At 33.0% G+C, this 24,899-nt stretch overlaps 1 protein-coding gene across 3 annotated transcripts in view; it reads left to right on the forward strand.

Moving 5' to 3' along the window:
• LOC114324627 (ecdysone receptor) overlaps nucleotides 1-24,899 on the forward strand; it is a 1,502,986-nt gene that overhangs the window by 692,928 nt on the left and 785,159 nt on the right. The window contains exon 1 of one of the 3 annotated variants that reach the window (XM_028272496.2): nucleotides 12,643-12,896. The exons of the other annotated variants lie outside the window; for them this stretch is intronic. The gene's annotated coding sequence lies outside the window, so the exon portion shown is untranslated. Of the gene's footprint in view, nucleotides 1-12,642; nucleotides 12,897-24,899 lie in introns of those variants that run through there. 3 annotated transcript variants of the gene reach the window in all.

Consider the following 24,899-nt stretch of genomic DNA (forward strand, 5'->3'; position numbering starts at 1 on the left):
TTACTGAAGTCGATTTTATTTGATGCAAATTTGGGAATAAAGAACTCAAAAAAATCGTCCACCATATCAGCTGATATACTGCCCGATCCCGTTGAGTCTTTGTTTGATATTTTTTTTATAAATTGCCAAATTTTAGTAGGGTGCGTGTTTTTATTAATACTGCTTATGAAAGATATCCAGCTATCTTGAGCTTTTTTAGAAAATAGTAATTTAGTTTGACTAGCTACATTTTGGTATTGACAATAGTTTGTATAGTTTGAGACACGTTTATACTGGTTCAGGGCTTCTTTTCTGCGACGAAACATATCATAGCATTCGGTATCCCACCATATTGGACGTTGAGTTACTTGTTGTCTTGCTCTTTTTAGGGGAATAGTTGCGGATGCTGCCTCTGAGACCTTTTCCATAAAAATAGAGAAGCTTAGTAGATTGGAGTTTAGATTTTGGTTTGTACTAATTAACGAATTTTCCAGTATAGTGGAGTATGCAGACCAATCAGCTAATTTATCATTCCATTTAGATGCTGGATTTTTATTTATTATAACTCTATCCCTAATAATTTCAAATTTGATTAAACAATGATCTGAACCTAACGCATCTGGTAGGACATCCCATACACAACAATCACTAGCCAAACTAGCAGAGCAAAATGCAATGTCTACCGCCGAAGGTAGCTCTTCTGGACGAGAAATTCTAGTTGGTTTATCATTATTGAGAACAACATAGTTATTATCATCTAAGGCTTCTACTAATTGATTACCACAAGCTTTATTAATATGAGATCCCCAAAGTGTATGATGGCTGTTAAAATCGCCACAGAAAATAACAGGAGAATTAAATTGCCGAAAGATATTTGACCAATCTGATTTAGAAACATTTAATTTAGGTGGTTTATACACCGATACTAGTATGATATTTAAGGACGGAAATTTAACTGCGCAAAGTTCTAAATCTTTTTTATGTGCAAAAGTAATAGGAAAATTTATAAATTTAATGTCTGGGCGAACTGCAATGGCAACACCGCCAAAGCCATTTGCACGATCCTGTCGGATAATCTTATACCCTTTTAGTTTAAAAGAATGGTTTGGTTTTTTGAAGGTTTCTGATAAAGCTATAATATCTACAGGATTATTGTGTAAAAAATTTAATAAACTTGGATGGTTTTTAGAGAAAGAACGAATATTCCATTGGATAACTTTAATGTTTTTACTATTGAGTGTACTTATCTTATTAGTGCATTGAATCTTCAGAACAAGATTCAATATCGATTTCTGGAATTAGATTTGAAGGACTTAATATAGAGGAGATCATATTTCTAATATTTTCTTCTAAATTGTAATTTGTTTCGGATGAATCTGAATTAACTACTTGTTTAACTACGGTTATTATCTGACTTGTTAGTTTTTCCTTATATTGGATAAAATCATCTCTGTAAGGATTTGGTATTATGGGATTATGTGAAGATTTGGTTTTTTTTATTGAAAATGGGAAGAAGTAGGCAGAGACTGAGAAATAGGTGGAGACTCCGGAGCAGATGGTTTACGTTTTTTCACTTGTCTTTTGGGTGAAGAATTTCGAACAATGGGTTTACGTAGCAAAAAGCTAGAATTTGAAGTTTGGGACGTACTAGGGAGTGGCAGAGAGGGAAAATTAGTAGAATTATTAAGAACTGAAAGTCTATTATTTGTAAAAATCTTGGCATAAGATGGATTATCATGCAATCTTTCAGCTTATTTAAATGTAATATTTTCCCTGGCCATGAGTTGTTTGATATTTTTTTGTTTCTTATATACTGGACAATCTCTGGATGTAGAGCAGTGTTCATTATTTTGGCAATAAATGCAAAATTTTTCGCAAGAAGAGTCTGACGTATGATTTAGGCTAGAACAGTTTCGACAGTGAGAAGATTTGGTTTTACATTGCTTGGCAGAATGTCCATATCTCAAGCAATTAAAACACTGAACAACGGGGAATATATATGGTTCTACAGAGAAATTGCATAAATTAATTTGTATATTTTGAGGAAGTTCATTTCCTACAAATTGAACAATAACCATTTGTCTGTTTACATATGAAATATTACCGTCTTTATCTGTTACCTTTCGTTTCATGCGTTGAACTTGAACCACCTCTTTATTAGATATTATGGCATTTTTTAAATATTCCTCAGAAAAGTATGTGTCAATATTCCTTAACACACCCTTCTTGTGTGTAAAAAATTTGGGTATATACGCTACTAAGTTTTTATTAGACATAATTTTATTATTAACTAGATAATTAGCTTTTTCATACGACTTAAAAATAACTTTAACGCGATTAAGACCAACCGATTTGATATCAAGGACATCGGATTTTATATAATTGTCAGTCAACAAAACGTGACCAATCCGGATTGGGAAAATTCTTCCCAAATGCTTATCATTACTCTCAATATATACAAAATATGGACCTTTATCCTCAGTTCTATATCTATTATTTAAATCTATAAAATTATTTACATACCTATCCTCCTCTGCGTCCTTATTTTCGGGTGGCGAAGTGCCACCCGAGGTCTCATCCATTATATATTTTTTTAATCACTTACCTAACCTACCTATTATAAACAATAAAGAAAATTAACAAAAGGAACACTAATTAACACAATAACACACAATACACCGAGAACTGCTCGTTTGTATCGTTAAAATCAAACTATTAAAATGCGGAGAATAAAAATTCGTGTCCACACTTTGACAGTTATTTGACAATGTTCCCGCTATGTGGTTTTCAATATTTAAAATTATACATTTGACGAAAAAAGCTAACCTTTAACATGCCGTATCTCGGTTTGTATTGGTCTTAAAGATATTATAGAAAAATAATTTGATTTGTGTTACTAAAAGATACAATTTTGATTTCTACAGTTTTTTGACTAAATGCATATTTTTCGAGGTATTCTCAAAAAACCCTCTAAAGACGTCGATTTTTTCGTCGAAAAACTTAGGTACTTTCAAGCGCGAATAACTCGAAAAATATTAGTTTTACGAAGAAAATGTAAAAAACATTTTTTTCTTAGAATTACTTTTTACATCGATTTACATGGTTTAAATGTAATAAAAAATTCCCATCCCCGAAATGGGGTGGCAACCACCCCCAAGGTTTTAGCGTACCGCGGTATGATATAGAAAATGATCCTTGGACTATTCCCTATCTTCTCTAAAAATTTCAAGTAAATCCATGCTGGACGAAAAAATTGCGAGCCAAAATGCTTCATTTCCTCGACTATTAGTATCTATTATTATAGTAAAATTTGTATCTATTGAATGGTTAACAAATTATAATATTTTAAATTTACGACATGCTAGAGATGTCAAAGACTAAATTCGTGTTTTCCGATTTTCATCCCTGACATGCCAGGCGACCTGTGGGCCAAATTGTTAAATTGTTTGCAAATTTATACTAGTAACGGTGTCATGTATATCATGCCAACGACCGCAAAGGGTTAAAGAAGTTATTGAAAAATTTGTCGTTAGGTAAATTAAAGTTTCGTCTATTTCGAGAACCCAAAAAACGTAAAGGTATATTTTCTATTTAAATATTTTTTTTATAAAAAGGATTACCTTTTCATTTCTATTTTATTTTCCGTTTTGTAGACAGTCGACAGTTTTAAGTAGTGTGTTTCGAGACCCCTGTCAAAGTGTAAGACTTTTTTTCTTCCTTTATATGTATACCTTTTGTTTCTTCGCCTATTTAATTGTATATTTTCTCATCTAATTAAGGTCCCAGTATATCGTAGATAATCTCAGTTAATACCGTTGGGAGTCCCAAGTTAGTCTAAGTTTATTCCAAGTCCAAGTTTATCTCGGGTTGTTCCACTGCGAATATAAGTTTCCTTTAATTCACCGGCAGTGGTGTCATGGCAAAATTAGCAGTGCGGGAACGCAGTGCCGGAACGCACTGCTAATTTTTGTTTACAAAACCTAAATTCTCTATTATTTTTTTTTCTTTTCTTAACCAGTGCGGGAACGGCGTTCCCACGCGTTCCCACACCATGACACCACTGTTCACCGGCCATCTTTGTCTCTATTCGGTCGGAGGCCCCCTTTGTATTCAATATTTGACTGCACCGAAAGTCAACATCCAGTTGATCTGCTTAACAAATTTATCTAATTTATTGTGAGTACTTTTTCTTCTGTTCTCAGCCGATTTACGATATGGTAAAAAGTTTATAAAAGTGCAAGAGAATCGATGCCTATAGTTATGTAATTTTTTTAATATTATGTTATATGTTTTGATGGTGCATAGTTCATGATTCTGTATTAAATATTTAATATTAATTAATATTTAAGTGCAGTCTATATCTTAAAACTGTTTAAACTAAGATTAATTAACTTACTATACTGCGAGGCATAAGTTAGGGATATAGAAAATTATGCTCATTTTCATAGTTGATTTTTTCCTGAAATGATTAAAGGGTTTTGCTAATTTTTTTTTACTATTTTAGATTTTTCTTTAGTATTTACAGAATTAGGCAAAGGTTTACTCGAACTTCTTTTCTGTACTTATACCGGGTAGAAGCAAAGAAATGTTTTTCTTATGTTAAGTTTGAGACACCCTGTAAAGAGAAGAGGTAATGTGAGTCTATATCGGAGTCGTATTGTAGTCTTATGTTTTGCGATCATTTTGTTATTTTAGTTTCTCGGATATCTTTATTAACGAACGAACTAGACGGTTTTACTCCTTAATAATTATGTGTTTTAACTGACGACATGCGAAACGTGAGGAGACCAATATACGCGTAATTAACATTTTGAAAACTTGTCATACTTGCTTATTTCTAACAATTTTTCAACAAATAAAAAAGTTGTGTTTATTTGAAACCAATTTATTATTTAGTTATTAATGATTGACAAGATAAATCAAAAAATTGACAATAAAAAAGAAATGAATACATATGAAAATATCAGCCCAAAAAACAAAAGGCTTAGTAATTGACAAAGAACCAATAAGATGCCAATTGGAGTGAGAGAATCCAATTATACAACAAGTAGAATCCGACGAGCTAGTGCTGGCGCGTGACCTTGAGCGAAAATACACAGCGACAATAATGCAGAATACGAGAAGGTCAACCGCCACTTCTCGCTTGTCGCTCTGTAATGATTTTCAAATACCTGGGAATTAATCTATCAGCCGACAACAATATCGAAGAAGAGGTAAAAGACCAAATAATTAAAGCCAGTAGAACGGCCGGATGCCTAAACGACACAATTTGGAAAAACAAAAACCTAAGATTGGAAACAAAGGCCCGAATATATAAGTCAGTTATTAGGCCAGTTATGACTTACACGGCCGAAACCAGACCAGATTCAAACAAAACACGAAGACATCTGGAGACCAACGAAATGAAGATCTTACAGGAGAAGTATAGGACGCCCAAGGAAAAGATGGAATCACAACTTAGGGGCAGAAGAATAGGGCCTATATAAAAGAAGAAGAAGGAGAAGAAGAAGACAAAATCAAAATGGAATTATGTACTTTGAAACTACTTGATTTAAGCTTTCATCTCATATTTTTTTATTGGATGTGCAACCTATTAAAAAATTGTCTAAAAACGCTAAAATTTTTTCGGCATTTTTAATTGTTTGTTTGCATTTTACGCTTAAAGGAAGCATTTTACAAGAAAAAATTACAAGAACTTTCATCTTAAAATAACAAAAATTATGAAAAAGGTGACGAAAAGAAATGTTTTATAATTTGTTTAAAAATTTTTATGGTAGGGGAGCCCAAGTTGGGATTTTGCACGTTACTCGAGCGCGTCAAAGAAACCATGGGGAGAAACCGTGTACACTTTAAAGGCAGAAACGCATTATCGTCGCGAACAAGACAGTAGACGACTTGGGATTCTCATTAAAAATTGAATCAAGTCCTCATCGCGTCTGCGACTTCCAAATGCGTCCATGAAGATTAAAAACAACGTAAAGAATCTGAGCTAGACTAGTCCGCGACGACTTGAGTCGCGTCCGCGACTCTCTAAGCCAAGCCGCACACCAAAGAAACATGAAACGAAAAACATGAAACATGAAACGAAAAACATGTTTCATGAAAAGAAAACACTGCTAAAAAAATCTCAAAGTCCGCCTACTAATGAAACGAGTGTGATTCATGCTCATGACACATTTTTATTTTCGGAGAGTTTCATAAATGGCCGGACGTATATTTGTTTAGCAGTGGTTTATTTCCATGAAACGTAATTTACGTTTCATGTTTCTTTGATGTGCAGCCGGGCTAATGCTCTAATGCGTTTCTGCCTTTAATGTACCCCTACCATATAATATGGACTCTTAATACAGGGGCGTGCGTTGGGGACACGTAAAAAAATCTATTCTTAGAAAAACTCGAAAACGTCAGATTAAGACAAGGTAAGTTAAGTTTATGAATAACTTAAATTAAAGTGTATTTTTAAAAAATCTGATGATTTGAGCAGGGCGTAAGCACAATATAAAGAGGGACAGTAGAACCACTCTCCGAAAAATTGGAAGTAAAATCTTTAGTCGCGCATGGCGACCGCGCAATGTTCCCAGTCGCTTTTGCCCCACTCTCGCATTGCTAGTCGCATAGAAACGTACGGGTTTTAACAGGGAAAACCCGCATCCACCACTAGTGAATTACCAACTGCGTACTGCCCGTATTACTTCTGGAGATCAAAGTGCCGACATGGAAGAGGTTTTACTGTCCCTCTTTATACTGTGGCGTAAGGAAATGGGAGTCACGAAGTTTCACAAGAAAAACGCGAATATTTCGCGAAATGAATGACAGATCGAAAAACTGAAAAATACCTTTTTAATTAAAATTTAATAAAAACAAATTTTTTTTGTCCTGGTAAAAGGTATATTAGTTTAAAAAGCCCCTATAGGGCTACAAACATAGAAACAAAAGGTTTTCGCTCTGTAATATCATCAGTGTTACACGAACATGGTGAGCCACCCAAAAATACAAAGATTGATACCTTTTAAAAGTAGACTAAAAGTCTCATATAACTATAAACATCATAAAATCCAATGGATGGATAAAATTCCTATGGATGTGGCTTTAGGGCAACATATGACTCCCACACGTGGTAAGTGGGTTAATTAATTAGGTCATTGTGTTACAAGAGGTGACAGGCAACTGACAGACTCAGTTAAACTTTCTTAAATAATTCATTGTCAATTGAAATTGTCAAATTTACGTATATTTCATATCTACTGTCAATGAAGAAGAAAAATTATATCTTGCTCGACAATATTGATATGATATGCAATTATTATATAAGTAAATTTAATTAATTGTATTTTGCTTGTAGTAGTGCATTTTAATAATTAATTTTATTTACTACATACAATTGTTTATCTTTTAATAACATAATCTTAATATTACTTTTTCTTCTTATAATTTTTTTGGGCTATGGCCTTGACAGTTGTCCAGCAACCAGGACTAATATAATTGGCCAATATAATTAAAAGTGCTAAAAATGTTGCTGAACTATGAAACCAGGTGTCGCTTTTCCAATGCAAAATCCCATTTTCTTCAATGACAGTAGGTATAAAATATACGTCGATTTGGCAATTTCAATCAACAATATTAATTATTTAAGAAATATATGTTCAGAAAGTTGCAAGATTTCTCCGTTACTCGCGCACGATCGTTTCTCGTATCCCCTTCAAGTACTTGCACACAGCGAATACCTGCTATTCAGTATATTAAATCTTAAATCTGAATGACTCCATTCAAATACAAATGACTTTGTAATAGGATTAAGATTAAAGTTTTCTAAAATAATTTGATGCCAAATATACCTAAACAGTTTCTACATTGTTGTATATTGGTTTATTGAAAAAAAAAATGCCGTAAAGTATGGAGAAGAGTTAAAAATAGTGTGTCATAAGAGCTTCGGCACAGGCAGATACTTTCACTATGTGTACACACCTTACTATTACAAAAATAAATGTTTATAACTAGATATATTCAACAAAAAGTACCATTAATGTAATTATACTTCGTCTACCGAACAGACGGAGTAATCACGTGAATAAATCACAATATTTCTTAAAAATATCTTAGCGCACGGCCTTGTACACAATAACTAAAACACCAATACCGATTACCTTGTTATCGGTATTGTGTACAAGGCCGTGCGTTAAGGTATTTTGAAGAAATATTGTGATTTATTCACGTGATTACTCCGTCTGTTCGGTAGACGGAGAGTAGCTGTACCTATTCGCCGTGTGCAAGTACTTGGAGGGGATACGAGAAACGATCGTGCGCAAATAGCGGAGAAATCTTGCAACTTTCTTAAATAATTAATTGTCAATTGAAATTGGCAAAGTGACGTATATTTCATATCTACTGTCAATATAGAAGAAAAATTATATCTTGCTCCACAATATTGATATGATATGCAATTATTATATAAGTAAATTTAATTAATTGTATTTTGCTTGTAGTAGTGCACTTTAATAATTAATTTTGTTCACTACATACAATTGTTTACCTGTTAATAACATAATCTTAATATTACTTTTTCTTCTTATAATTTTTTTGGGCTATGGCCTTGACATTTGTCCAGCAACGAGAACTAATATAATTGGCCAATATAATTAAAAGTGCTAAAAATGTGGCTGAGCTATGAAACCAGGTGTCGCTTTTTCGAACTTGCATGGTCCCAATAAGTATAAAGTAATTTTTTATTTCACTACTCAAATCGTCTGGTTTTCTTCAAATAAATAAAAGTGAAGCTTGGCAACGGCGCGATGAACAGATACCATTCTGCATTTAAGCGTCGCCCGCGTTGCCAACTGAGCGATGTTGCCTTTGCGTTAGAACCCTTTATCTTCCTTTGATAAGTTTAGAAGTTAAAATGCAAAAAGTTATTACCAACAGAAAAATATACATAACTAAGTAAAGTGGTTTTTAAAATGTAATTCTTCATTTGGTTGACATTGATTCGGTTATAATATTTAACTAGAATGTACTACTGATTGTAATTACTGATTTTTTCTGAATGTAATAGTGATTAAATCAACATTTTGTATTAAACATTTTTTATTTAAGCTAATTCGTTTATGTTATATTAAAATACTTTTCTGTGATCTTCTTCTTCTTAAGGTGCCGTGCAGTTCGGCGCAAGCGTCCACCGTACATTGTCTTGTCAGGAGAAATGTTAGATAGTTAGGATTAAATTATTCTGTTTTTAGCAGTATTGCGAAGCATTTCATATCTGTGAATTCCTGTCCATTGGCTACTATTACGCAGCTATGACATCTTTTTACGTCCTAGACCTCTTTTACCCTGTATCTTTCCTGCGATTACAAGTTGCCGGAAAGCGTATCGTTCTCCTCTTAAATTGTGCCCTAAGTATGCAGTCTTCTTACTTTTTGTGACGAATTAAGTTAATTAAAGTAAAATATCGTCATTATTATTATTACAGCCATATCACCTTGCCACATAAAATTTGCATTTGATGAGAACTATTGAATGAGAACACTTATTATAGTAGTATACAGTGATGAGTGCGCTAATAACCGGCAGAATAGCGGAAAGGGCGAAAAACATAATACGTTGTGATATAAAAAGAGATGAAACTATTAGAGGTGGGAAATTATCAATAGAAACAGATAATTTACATTATATTGATAGTTTCCCAACTTTAGACGTATCGGAGTGAAACTGTCACAGGAGAATTTTATAAAATTCTCCTGTCACAGTGGCGGTTGTCAAACTCCTCCTATACGTTTAAAGGTGGGAAACTATCAATATAATGTAAATTTATAGGCTTCTATTGTTAATTTCCCACCTCCACTAGTTTCATCTCTTTTTATTCATAACGTATTAAGTTTTTCGTCTTTCGCGGTATTTTTCCGGTTAATAGCGCACTCATCACTGTATATGAAGGGATATTAATAGGCACACAACTAAAGAAGAAGAAAAATTTGAAATGTCAAAGGAACTGAAGTTTAATAATGACAAGAAACCAGATCCGACACAGATCTTCAAAACTATATGGTGGCGAAAAGGGAAGCGAAAGTAGCAGTAGCAAAAGCCAAAGCAGAAGAGTATTCAAACCTATACGATCAACTTGATACCAGGGAAGGCGAAACGAAGATAAATAATATATAAAATAGCCAAACAGAGAGCAAAGAAAGCAAAAAATATTTTAATCAGATTAGATGTATCCGAGATGAAAATAATAAAATACTAGTTCACGAAAGGGATGTCAAAAAGAGATGGAGAAAGTACTTTGACAGCTTATTAAATGAAGAATTTGACAGACAGCCTGTAGAGTCAACGGAGACAGTAGCAGCAATGGTCACCAAAATAACAAACGAGGAAGTGGCTCAAGTGCTTAAAAAAATAAAGAAAGGAAAAGCGGTAGGACCAGATTGATATTCCTGGGGAGGTATGGAGAGCATTGGGAGAGACAGTAACATGGTGGCTAGCAGGTCTATTTGATAGAATTATGGAAGTTGGACAAATGCCAGACGAATGGAGAAGCAGTATACTGGTACCTGTTTACAAAAACAAGGGAGATATACAACAATGTACAAACTACAGGGCTATAAAACTGCTTAGCCACACCATGAAAATATGGGAAAGAGTAATTGATAGACGGATGCGTGAAGAGACCGAAATATCCGAGAATCAATTTGGCTTTATGCAGAGCAGATCAACAACAGATGCAATTTTCATTATAAGGCAGTTGATGGAAAAATACAGGAGTAAAGAAACAAACGCTCATATGGTATTCATTGATCTTGAGAAAGCATATGATAGAGTTCCTCGAGAGATTCTGTGGTGGGCACTCAATAAGAAAGGCGTCCCTCTGGTGAATATGTAAAGATTGTGAGGGATATGTATGAGGAAGTAACGACTAGGGTTAGGACAGGTGTGGGAGAGACTGATAAATTTCATGTGAAAGTAGGGTTGCACCAAGGCTCTGTGCTTAGTCCGTATTTATTCTCATTAGTTTTGGACCAGATAACAGCGAAACTACAGGGTAACATTCCATGGTGCTTAATGTATGCTGATGATGTCGTGTTAGTAGGAAATAGTGAAAGAGACTTAAAACAAAGACTGGAACAGTGGAGGCAAGCTCTGGAGGAAAAAGGTTTAAAACTTAGTAGGACAAAAACAGAGTACTTGGAATGTTCATTTAAAGATGGAGTTACCTACTACAAATAAAATGGTATCTTTGGATGGTGAACTGATTGTAAAAAGCAATAGTTGTAAGTACCTGGGATCGGTATTACAGAGTAATGGAGAAATAGATGGAGATGCATGCAGTAGAATTAGGGCTGGATGGATGAAGTGGAAAGAAGCGAGTGTTGCGTTGTGTAACAGAAAAATTCCAATGAAGCTGAAGGGAAAATTCTATAAAACAGCCATAAGACCGGCTATGATGTACGGAACTGAATATTGGGCAGTGAAGAAGAAAGAGGAACAACGAATGCATGTGGCTGAAATGAGAATGCTTAGATGGATGAGTGGAGTGACAAAGAAGGATAAAATTAGAAATGAGTATATTAGGGGAAGTATAGGTGTGGCTCCAATTGATGCCAAAATGAGAGAGCATAGGTTAAGATGGTTTGGTCATGTTCAACGTCGAGACGTTAATCACCCAATACGAAGAATAGCGAAGTGAAGATTCCTGGAAGGAGTAGGAGAGGAAGACCAAAGAAGACCTGGGGGAGACGATAAGGCAGGACATGTTGGTAAAGGGGATTGACATTGATATGACCCAAGATAGAATTGTGTGGTGAAATGCAATTAGGGAAGCTGGCCCCGCATAGGGATAAGGCAAAGAGAATGATGATGATGAACAAGGTCCTAAGCTGGTTGTCAACAGAACACAAAATATAAAGTCAAGATCTGTGTAAATAGCAACAGGAAATTCAATTGACATGTATATACTACTGCACGTTTAATTTTGAAAATTAGCTGAACAAGGAACCAAGCAATAAACAACTACAGATTAAAATAATTACCTAATTTTTAAAATATTTTTTTTGAAAACGATTTGCGGAGTGGAATTCGAAACGTTAAAAACAAACATAAAGTGTAATTTTTCTTACAAGAAATGGTGGTTTAATCCCCTATAAATACAATATTGAACTTAAACATGTCACAAGGCCAGATTGAGAAAGTATCTACCTCTTTGTAATAACTCGGTATTATCTCGCTTGCAAACTTCAGTAGATATAGGTTTACATCATAATATAATAATATAACTAACTTTTTGGTTATAATATGTAGTCCCTTTCAAAATATTTTATAGACTCTTAATGTTAAGTTTATTACAAAGTCATTTGTATTTGAATGGTGTGGTTAAGTTTTCGGTCCAGGTAGAAATTAATAAAAATTTTAATCTATTGTACTTTTAATTATTATACTTGCTATTCAGTATATTCACCTCTCGAAATTTAACGATACTACTCAAATACAAATGACTTTGTAATAGGATTAAGATATGGTTACTAAAATATCTTGACAGGTACTATACAATAGAGAATATCATAAAATATGCATTCTGCCGTTTAGAATAACCTGGATATTTCATTGAAGACGATCCGGCAACGCTGCTAGTCGCGATCGTATTAGGTTTTGTGTGTCTGTATACACTGGCTAACTACTAGTCAGACTCTCGTTCGCGGTGCCGAATATCGTATCGAGATAGCATTGGCGGCAAAATTTGAAATTGTGAAACAAGTGAAGTCCGCACATACGCAGAACTGTGTTACCGTATTCGTTGCGCCTTCTTTGATTACATTTTATGAATGTGTTTTGTTTTTCCGTCGTTCTGAATCGTTTGTTTATTTTTCCAGTGAATGAAAGATACTGTTGTAATTAATCGCCGTGTATTATTAAGGAAAATTAGATACAAGGTAACATTCTTAAATGTTTATGTAAATTTGTGTTTGGAAAATGTGTCGCTGATATTGCCGGCGCTTTTGCTTGTTTTGATAAAAGGTGTGATAGTGATAATGTTGAGAGTGGTCAAGGTTCAAATTTTAGATATTTACTAAACATTTCCTACTATGTATCTACTAAACTTTTATTTTATAATGTACTTCTCAATTTTATCTAATGTCTTTGTAGTGTGTATCAATCAGTAGTTTCCATTTCCATCTCCATAATAGAATTATACTAATTTTCCTCTTATATCACGTTACACAAAAATATTAATCCAAATTATGTGGGAGATTTTTATGACCTATCATTTGCCTGTATTTTTGGTTCTGTAAACCTGGGTTTAATGTTTAATTCACAATAATTTTGATCTTATAATAATAATATAAGTATTATACATTATACCTATGGTCCTTGATATAAACAAATATGAGTTTTGTTCAAATAGCGTTGGTATTTCTTTTCCGAAATATATACCTAATGATACTGATTAAATATTTATGTAGTTTTAATTACTAGTAATTATTTTGTTTCAGTTCATGTTGACCTAGGCCTTCAATGGCATACTTACCTCATTATTTTAATATTTTTATGATATAATTTTATCTATACAACCATTTAGTGATTAATACTGGTGTTTGTTTTGATACATCTACCTACTTACATTATTATGTTGTTTTTTTTTTCAAATTCATGTAGGCCTTTGCGATTTGTTTGCATAATCACTTTCATAGATACTCTACAAGTTGTTTTCTGTTCAGTGCCCTAGAACAAGGTTCAAGAGGCCGCCCATGCAATATGTGGTCCTAATTTGTTTAAACAATTTTTTTAAACAAATTATAAAAATAAATTTTTTCGACGCGGACAGATCATTCTGAACAAAAATTCTTGTAATATTTTTCTAAAATTTATCGTTTTCGAGTTATAAAGAATTTAAAACTGAAAAAAAAAACGTAAAAGGACAATTTTTAAGGATCAAAAATACAATTAAAAATAATTTGAAAATCAAGTACATTGTAATTACATAATACAGTGAAACTCAGATAATTCGAATCTCAGGGGACTGTTAAAAAAATTCGAATTATCCAAAAATTCGAATTAAAAAATAAATCTACAAAAACAAGGATTACCTACAAAAACATCTGAAAATGATAAATATCAGTAGTTGATCAGCAAAAAAACAGTAGTTGATCATTTTTATCGCTTGGAAATGTTTTTGTTCCTCTTCTTCTTCTTCTTAACTCAGGCGAGACTCGTTAGTCTCTGGCACTTGGTCAATCTCTGGCACTTGGTCATAAGACCTTTGTACCAAACCCTGTTCTTCTCCTTAAAGTTTAATAAGTCCTGTGACTTCAACGAAGGCCAACAGTTTTCTTATTGCTAGTTTTAGGATCTCTTCTTGTTCAAACCTCATTTGACCAGTGAAGTACTGCCTTACATCACCTAGCACACTGCAATGGCATAGTATGTGTATGGCAGTTTCTTCTTCCATTTCGCACTTTCTGCGCCATGGTTGATTCACCTTACCTAGTTTGTATAGGTGATTTCTTAAACGGCAATATCCAGTCACCATTTCAGTGACCGTTTTGATCTCTCGTTTATTGAGGTTCATCAAACTGTTCGAGAGTTTTTTATCAATATTCTTGATTATTTTTTTAGTCTGGATTTGCCCTTGAGTGGTTCTCCATTTATTTTGATGATTCTTGTTTTTGTTCCTATTCTTGCCAGAGTTTTGTCAACCTAAAAAAAAATGGGCTAACAAAATTCGGCCAAAAATACCAATTAAAACATTTGCAAGCTATAAAAAAGACGGACTTTATTTTTTTCCAAAGAGATCCGAAATTTTTAGCTGCTTTTTAGAATTTAACTTCTTAGTAATGACAAAAGATTCTAAGATATTCAGAAAAGATAGTAGAAAAGTTCGAATTATCCAAAATATAATTCGAATTATTCACGACTTTTTACCATTACTTATATAGGAAATGCTAGGGACCAGAATAAAAATTCGAATTAAAGATTTCGAATTATGGAAGTTCGAATTAAGCAGGTTCCACTGTATATTCAAGTTCAACCCTTCATCTATCAACAAGAACCATGCTACCAATAAGAACTTTTTTGGCATGTTTTATTCTAAAAGTTATTAATAGGAGAAGAGAAACAAGATTTTTTTAACCGTGACAACCCCTAGGGTTATTAGCGGGATGGTTTATTTTTCTTTTAGAAAAAGTTTTTTACATACAGTGTGCGGTATTACTGCAAGGAAGTCCAATCACTCGTTTGTTGTAAAGACATACGAAAAAAATTTATTTATGTAAAAGTTGGGTAGATCATAGATAGGACCATAATTGAAAAATATTTTCAAATATACGGTGCCACCCGTATTGACAGGGTGACACAAACTTATGTTTTAATAATAATAATACTTTTGTTACATGAAGCTATTCAAAAAATTATTGGTATTGTGAATGATAAAAGAAATACAGCTGCCCATTTAACAATCAATTAACATTGTAATACCTACAAGTTAAATATTTATGCGTTTTTTCGTCTCATGTTTGTTATCATTATAAAACATTCTTAACGCTGAGAACAGCAACTAGTGAGTAACACCAAGACGCAAGTCCTCATTGTCGTACTGCCCATCCATAGGTAGATCCAATACGCAACGGTATTCTAGTCTAAGTAGCAGATCCATTTCAGATCAAGATCATATTTAACTAGTACGTTGGCCTTTTTGCTTTCTGGCCAGGGTTTGAATCATTGATCCGATAGATATAGATCATAAAGTGTAAGTAGTGAATGCCATTTTTGTCTGCCTGGCGAGCTTGGCTATCTGACCGACTTTTTTTAAGGGGGTAAGCAAAGCATAAGCATAATAATACACTCATTTTTTCGAATTCTGAGAAAACTAATAAATATTTTTGAAAAGTTTAAACGCGGAATGAAAGATTACATTGTAACGAAATAGCGATGGACTACCCCAGCTAATTGAAACAATATCCGAAAATATTATCTCAACTAACCAAGATAGCCATCGTTACACCCTTAGCTTAGCTCAGTCACTCAGGTGTGTGTTCGTCTTGTCCTAACCTCAGATATGAACTCTGAAAATTGGAATGGTAGCAAACAAAACAATATATTTTAACCAATCATGTTTATTGTTCATAAAGATATAATAAATAAAATGACTTAGTAAATTGCATTAACAAATGTATTTAAATTCTTGCCAAAAACTAACAATTCTGGATTATACTTATGGCTTTTGGTAGCTGATGGTATCTTCTTGATGTCGTATGGTACTGCTGTGGACTTCTCGTAGGCCTGGACGAATCTTCGGCCCTGCAGCTAGAGGTGGTGGTTGTGCAGTCTGGATGTCATTGTCTTCGCCTTCAAGTGTGCATCACCGGTGATGTGAGGCTTAGGTTCCCGAAGAGGGAAAGGTTGATCTCTTTCCAAAAAACCCAAGAGGAAGATGATTTGTTGAAATAGAAATGATTTATTTTTCGAATTACATGCCTTTTTAAGGATTAATTTTTCCCTTCCAGTGTATGTCAGGGAGTAGGGGGTCAAGTCGATGAAGTGACACTGTCATTGAAAACGACATTTAAAATGACAACCAAGTACTATGAAGTAGCGGCATGTTCCGTATTGAAAATACAGATATTTGGAGAGTATGAATATACGAGGTATGTTCAGTATGATGATTTAAATGAAAGAGATATATTAAATAGAAGATAATAAAAGAGGGTAATAAAAGAGAGCGCCAACCGATTTTGAAAGGGGAAAATGGGTAAACCAATTAGAAGAAGATAATTATTAATGAAATATTAAAGAAAATAAGGTAAAATAATTATTTAAAAACAAAATATCAAAGATGTGACGTTTGTAACGTTACAACATTATTACCGAGAGCCAAAAGTCCCTTAAAATAAACAAAAAGTTTCTTTTAAATGAGTATTTGAAATTAAAAATCACACCAATTTTTCCCCTCTGTAACTTTAAAATAAACATTATAGAAGTTTTCAGGGAATTTTCGCCCTCGGTAATAACGTAATCTTTCATTCTGCGTTTAAATTTTTAAAAAATATATATTCATTTTTGCAGGATTCGAAAAAAAATGAATGCATTTAAAAAACATTGGAGCTGAAATTTTGCACCTACCCCCTTAACTTAACTACCTATGTCCCTATGTCAGTACAGTCTTTGTTACTATTTTACTTAGTGAGTTTTATCTCTTGACGAAATTTTTATTAATCATTTGAGTTAGATTATCATATTATTGACTGGTCAGTTGGTTGCTAAAACCAATGCCAATAAACAAACACAATATCATATTCATATCACTTTAGTAGCAGACATTTTAGTATTCAGTTTTTATTAAATATCACATTGGGAATAAACTACAATGATTATAAAACAGTTTTCATTTTAAAATTCTTATTTCATATTATGCATTTTGGAAGCTGAAGAAAAATTTTACGGGGAGAGATTGTGGTATTAACAAGATATATAAACTCGGATCTCACAAGGGAATTTTTTCAGAAAATTTTATCACTTCTCCTGCTACCTTTTCTAAATAGAATATTGTATACGTGAGGGTTACTAGGACAAATTTTATATTCTTATTGCATCTCTTATATTCTTTCTCATAATAGGCCTGGATCCCGCGTACCAAAAAAAAAGTTATCAATGGCAAACTGAAAATTTGTCAACATCTTAACAGTGTCGTATGGGGGAACACTGGAACAGGGGAAGTTTTAATTGTGGAACAGGTTACAGAGGAGAATTTCCAATTGATTTGTTACCCTTTCATTAAACTCTCATGCAAAAATCAGACTGATATTTACCACCAATATAATTCCTGTCATTTGACATGTTCTACGTGTTGGACTTATTAAAATGCCCAGCATATTTGTCGGTTTTTCATATATTATACACAGTTTGCTATTGAATAAACTTAAAAACAACCTGCCAATTTTCACAATCATAAACTTGTCAGGATGAAATATTCCACAATTAAAACTTTCCCTGTTCCGTGTTCCCATACATCAAAGTTTGTCCGACTAGACACCGTTATGCTAGTATTAACAAATTTTCAGTAGTAATTGCACAAGAGCTCTAAAATTATTGAATTTTTCCCGAGTGACACTTTGACAGTTTTAATTTCACGAGCCGAAGGCGAGTGAAATTGTGTCAAAGTTTCACGAGGGCAAAAATTCTATATTACTTTTAGAGATCGAGTGCAATTTGTTGCGATTATTTCATGAATAAAACTGTTCAACACCAAAATTTTATTGTAATTTATGTGTGTAAGTACAAATTAGTACAATTAAACACACAGTTGTTATAAATATTAATTAGACGGTTGAAATTCATCACTTTTATAATTTTTAAAACATTAATTGTCATTAATGTCACTGAATGTATTATTTTTTCGTAGCAACGAAGGGCATGTGACGTAATATACTTGACGACGGGAAATTATCAAAAATTATCGATTTAATTTAGATTTATGTAGCTTTCTACATAGCAATTTATGCAGAGGCACAAAAAACAACAATGGATGACTGATGAAATCCTGGAATTGATGGAGCAGAGAAGAAAACTGAAAGATAACAAAACAGAATACAAAGAAAAACAAAAACTAATTAAACAAAAAATAAAGGTAGCTAAAGAAAAATGGATGGAGGATAAATGCAAGGAATTAGAAAAGTTGAATGAAAAACATGATACGTTTAATATGTTTAAAAAAGTTAGAGAAGTAGCTGGTCTTTATTATAAGAAAACTCCACATACTATAACCGATTCGTCGGGAAAAATGATAATAGACGAACACGAAATCCGAACTACCTGGTATAATTATATAAATGAACTGTATAATGATGATAGACCCGAAGAACTGGACACTTTAGATGAAGGTGAAGGACCAGAAATACTAAAATCAGAAATACAACATGCTATAAAATTGGCAAAAAACAATAAAGCCGTTGGTCCCGACAACATACCTACAGAAATGTTAAAGCTCATAAATGAGGAAAACATTGGAATACTAGTCAAACTTTTCAATGATGTTTATTCGACTGGTGATATCCCTGAAGATTGGTTAAAGTCCGAATTCATAACCCTACCAAAAAAACAACGTCCGAAAAACTGTAGCGACTATAGAATGATAAGCCTTATGAGCCACACCTTGAAAATCTTTCTACGTATCATCCACAGTAGAATCAGAGATAAATGTGAAGAAGACCAGGATGAAACACAATTTGGCTTCAGAAATGGACTGGGAACCCGGGACGCACTCTTTGCACTAAATGTGTTATTGCAGAAATGCCGAGATCAAAGGAAAGACGTCTTTGCTGTATTTATTGACTATGAGAAGGCCTTTGATCGAGTACAACATCACAAATTAATTAAAATACTAAAGGATAAAGGAGTTGATAGTCAAGATGTACGAATCATAGAAAAATTATACTGGCGTCAAACAGCGACAGCTTGCATAAATGGAAAATCAACAGAAATATGCAAAATACAAAGAGGCGTCAGACAGGGTTGTATACTGTCCCCACTGTTGTTCAATTTGTATTCAGATAGAATATTTAAGGAAGCGCTGCATAATTTGGAATGGGGTGTGAAGGTTAATGGAATTCTGATAAATACAATCAGATATGCAGACGATACAGTTATTTTAAGTGATGATATGAATGGATTACAACACCTTTTAAATGCCATTGACAGAGTGGGAAGAGAGTTTGGCCTAAATATAAACTGTTCAAAAACAAAGTACATGGTATTTAGCCGTTTGGCCCATCAAGATTCACGGTTATATGTTGATGGTCATATGATTCAAAGAGTACCCAGTTTTAAATATCTTGGTTGCCATATTACTGAACAACTAGATCCAGATAAAGAGATAAAATGTAGAATCGAGATAGCCCGCACGACATTTTTAAAAATGAGGTCATTCTTCTGTAATGATACCTTGCAACTTCAACTTCGAAAGCGCATGATTAAATGCTACATTTGGTCAGTCCTCTTGTATGGTGTCGAAGCATGGACATTAAAAATATCCACCATTAACCGTTTGGAGGCCTTTGAAATGTGGCTGCACAGACGTATTCTAAAAATACCATGGACGGCTATGCTGACAAATGTGGCAGTCCTTAAGAGAGCAAATGCTACCCGTGAGCTGCTTGATAACATCAAATATAGAAAGATGGCCTATTTTGGACACGTAGTAAGGGGAGACCGGTATAATATTCTTCAACTTATTATGATGGGTAAAATCGAAGGACGCAAGGGAATTGGTAGAAAGCAGGCCTCTTGGTTGAAGAATATCCGGGAGTGGACAGGAATAAAGAAAGCAGAACACCTATTTAGAATAGCTCGAGACAGAGACAGTTTCGCCATGTTAATCGCCAACGTCAAGGGGACTTGATAGGGCACGTTAAGAAGAAGTAGCTTTCTATTGGTCAGAATCTCCTATGAATGAAATAATCACTAATATTATAGTTGATTTCTCTGTTTCTACGTTTACTTTGTACATCCTTGTATTGTTTAGGAATTCTGGATATTTTAGGTTTCTTTTGAAATTAAAGCATGTTTTGCCAAGACTCACTAACTGAGTTTTTAAAATAACCAATTAAAAGTCACGTTGGATAAGATGCCGATAAAAGCGGTTAAAACATAAGTTTGTCTACAGGGTGTTTGAGTAGTGCTAATTATGTTTTGCCACTCCAGTGTCTATATTTTTCAATCTTACAGTACGCCCTGAAAAATGTTTAAAAAGTAGTTTTTCTTTTTATTGTTCCGTCTCTTCAGAAGGTTGGCAATCCAAATGGCAATTGCTGCTTTTGGAAACTGCTACACTAAATATTTCTGCGGATGAGCAGTCAAGTTCTGGCATCTTCCTACTGAACTTTTGTTCTGTACTTTATTTTCCTTTTGATACAATTTGACGTAATTCATATCTTTTACCTCTCAACACACGACCAAGTAATATTGTATTTTTTTCTCGTTCATCGTGCTTAACAGTTTTTTCTACTCATGAGCCGAAGTACCTCATCGATGGAGTAGTTCTTGGTCCTGGTCTATTATGAGTTAAAATATTTGCATTGGTAACTCAATGAATCCATTAGACATGTATTATTTTATGTTATGTTGCAGTATTCTATTTGCTTATGATTAAAACTAAATAACAGTATTCATTCATTTCTTAAATTTTTAAAGTAGGTACATAGTTAGTTGTAGTACATATATAGTCGGTTCGCTAAACTCAGACGCAACTGGCTAAATATTTTAGTCGGTATAAATATTTTTTTGTTTTTTGCCAATTTTACAAAAATTGGTAAAATTACTAACTATTTAGTGATGATTTACTATTTAGTAATTATTTTTTGCCAATTTTACTAAAATTGGCAAAATTACCGACTAAAATATCTAGAAAGTTGCGTCTTAGTTTAGCGAACAGACTATATCTATGTACATTTTAACATAGCTATTTAGAATACAAGCCACGGCCTTAACATTTTTATTTATTGAAAAATATAAAACAGAGCTTTATTCTTTGTAGATAATCATTTGGTGGACAGTTTTACAACAGAAAAATAGTTATTTTTGCTACACTTCTGAATTTATCGTAGTAAATCTCTTAACCTCATTTCAAAGTGTTTACATTCTCGTGTTAAAGTGTTCAGTTTTGCGTGAAATATAAAAAGAAGAAGTTTTAGTGTCACAGTAATTTTAGAGTCTAATGATTTGTTACTTTACAAAAATCATAAAAAATTAATTGTTAACCTCGAAAGCTAATTTTATCTGTAGAGCACACTAAAATATCTAGCCGTAGCTTAACCAAGAGACAAAATGCCCCTCTCCTTGAATTTAAGTATTTTTATTTGATTTGTTGTTGTGTAACACTGTTGTATTATTTTCTTTACAATTTCATCACATTTTCTCACCTTTTAAAGGCAAGCGTCCACAGATCAGCATCGCACGCATCGTACGCAACGGATTTTAGTTTGCCTTGTACAAAAACTTATGTAACTGTAAAACTTATGTACGGATCGCATCATCGGTAATGCCGAAGGGTTTTAATGTAAATTATTCGAAATGCCGACCAGTGGACGCACCCCACGCACTCTGTTCGGAATTTCGCTTGGCCCAGTGGGAGCTAATCTACGGCTAATTTGCATTTGATGATGATCTTCTTCGTAATGAAACAAGTAAACTCAGTTTTAACTTTTATTTTATATATAGGTATATTCAGGTAAAAATATTACAGCCCATGATAAGTTGATTATGGGGATTAAAATATCATAAATATTACTCATTCAAAGTGTGATACAAGTACAGTTTGGCCAAACTGTTTAAAAACATAGAAAGTATTTTACCGATTTCAGAAAGGCAACTTTAATTATTAATCTTTAAAGAAACTTTTACTGATGTAGTTATTATTTTCCATTTAAACCAAATTGTAACAGCTTTGTGTATTCCTTTATATCAAAATGTATAATTAGTTAGAAAATGGGTGATACTATGCGGTCTACCGTCGTGTTTCTGCTATAGCTGGCGGTCTACCGAGAGAATTGGTGTATAAGCTGAAATATTTAAAATGACATATGAGAGATTTATCAGTATAGTGTCATTTTTAAATACTTTAATATCTTTGACATAGGTATATCGTATATCAATATAAAATACAATGTGATCACTATTTGCAAATACACTTTTTTTTTCATTGTTTTAAATGGTACACCCTGTATATTGTATATTAGTATTGCATTTTGTAGTGAATGTTACAGGCTTTCTTTTAATATTAGGTTGTATGTATCTAGCATGTTTCGTTTTGTAGATATTTCGTTCAACATTTTACGTTTTTATGGATTTTTTATTACTAAACAGATACATTAAAATATCATACTAATAAATGTAGTTAATATGCATAAATTAATTATTAAATTAAATAAACAACCAATTAATAAACAACCAATAAATAAATAAACAACAAATTTTAAGGTCTACCTTAGTAATTTTTCTACCCTAGCAGGTAGTGGCATCGGCAATCCGATCGCTCGCTGCCGATACGGAGGACGCAGTATGAAAAATTAATCCGATGCGTACGATGCGGACCTGTGGACGCTTGCCTTAAATCGTTCTATTTGGACTTTTTTACAAATGAAGGGTCAGAGGAAAAAACGATGAATGTCAATTTTTTGGTCATTTTAAGATTCTTGCGCAATGTTAGCTTAGAGAGAGTACACTGAACCAAAAAACTACGTAAACATAATGAAAAAACCATTGATTCAAAAACGGGGAGCATTAATTTTCGTCCAAAGATCAGTATTATTGGTCCAATGTAAGTAGATACATTAACTAATAATCAAAAACATTAATTTTTATGAATTACTACGTTCATTCAATGTACTTTTTACATAAGAATCAATGTATCGGTACATTGAATCAATGTATCGGTTCATTGAATCAATGGATCGTTACATTGAATCAATGTATCGGTTCATTGAATCAATGGATCGTTACATTGAATCAATGTATCGGTACATTAATTCTTAACTAGAAAGTACATTGAATGAACGTACTAATTCATAGAAGTTAATGTTTTTGAGCATTATTTAATGTACTATCTACTTACATTGGACCAACGATACTAATCTTTGGACGAAAATTAATGCTCCCGTTTTTGAATCAATGTTTTTTTCATTATATTTACGTACTTTTTTGGTTCAGTGAATGGCATCTTCATGTATATTTGTATATATAACATACAAATAGTTACTTAATAAGTAAACAAAATGACTAGGTACTTAATATCTACATAAATATTACAAATATAGGTTGAAGCAACGATTTTTTGCCGATTCTCAAACTAATGTTAAGTATCTATAAGTTTAAAGAAAAAAAAACATATTTTTTTAAAATATAACAGAAATTGATTGTTCTTATAAAATATATAAAAATATATTTATATTATATAAATAGCTATTTGTATAACAAGGGAGGAAAGTGCTACTTTTCCTCCCGAGAATGAAGTTTACTGTCCGACGCGTAGCCGAGGGCAGTAATCATTCAAGGGAGGAAAAGGCACTTTACTCCCATGTTATACATATGGTTTTTCCACCTTCCTCAAATAACAAGTGATTTTTTTATTTTTACTTAATTTATTTATGTATCTAACCAACAAAATTTATTAGAACTAAAACTAACAAGTAGGTACAATATAACTGTCAACTGTCAAATATAAGTCAAATTATTAATGTAAACATTGTTAAATCAGAATAACAATTTACTGTTTTTTACCATTCTGCAAAATACAAAGTGTTTTTAAATAAACGTTAAAATGTATAGATACTTACGTAATAGAAAATAGATATTGTACAGGGCGTCAATAAGTTATATTTCATGAATGAAATACCATGACGTCACTTTTACTTTTCCTCCCTAGGGAGGAAAAGTACAACTTTGCTCCCTACAATCAGGTCCGGAAAAGTATACTTTCGGTAGAGGTAGGTGGAAAAAATGTATACCTACCTGATATCGTGAAAATAAATACATCTACAATAACATCTCCATAAACACAACGTCTCTCTGAGATTAATTATCACCACCCATACAAAAAACTAATGGTTGAATGGCAACTCTTTGATTTAAAAAATCTAATAAGATCTTCGACTTCTTGCTGGGTCTTCCCGATGTAAGAATGATTACTGGAAACCTCTGATGGTATATTTTATTATATATTTGCATCAACCTGTGAACGGCCAAGGGTAAATAACTATTAGAATCGCCTTACAAACACATCAGAAGATTGGACGCAAGGGGGAAAAACAGTCAATATGTTTCAACAGTTTCAAAATCAAAATTAGCTAAATCGGTTCAGTCGTTCGGGAGCTGTTATAAAAGATAAAAAAAAATAAAATGACGTTTTTAAATGCAATTTAATGTTTATATATCTTCCAGTGTCAAGG

Source organism: Diabrotica virgifera, chromosome 2 (assembly GCF_917563875.1).
Source record: "Diabrotica virgifera virgifera chromosome 2, PGI_DIABVI_V3a".
In the NCBI taxonomy this organism is placed as follows: domain Eukaryota; kingdom Metazoa; phylum Arthropoda; class Insecta; order Coleoptera; family Chrysomelidae; genus Diabrotica; species Diabrotica virgifera.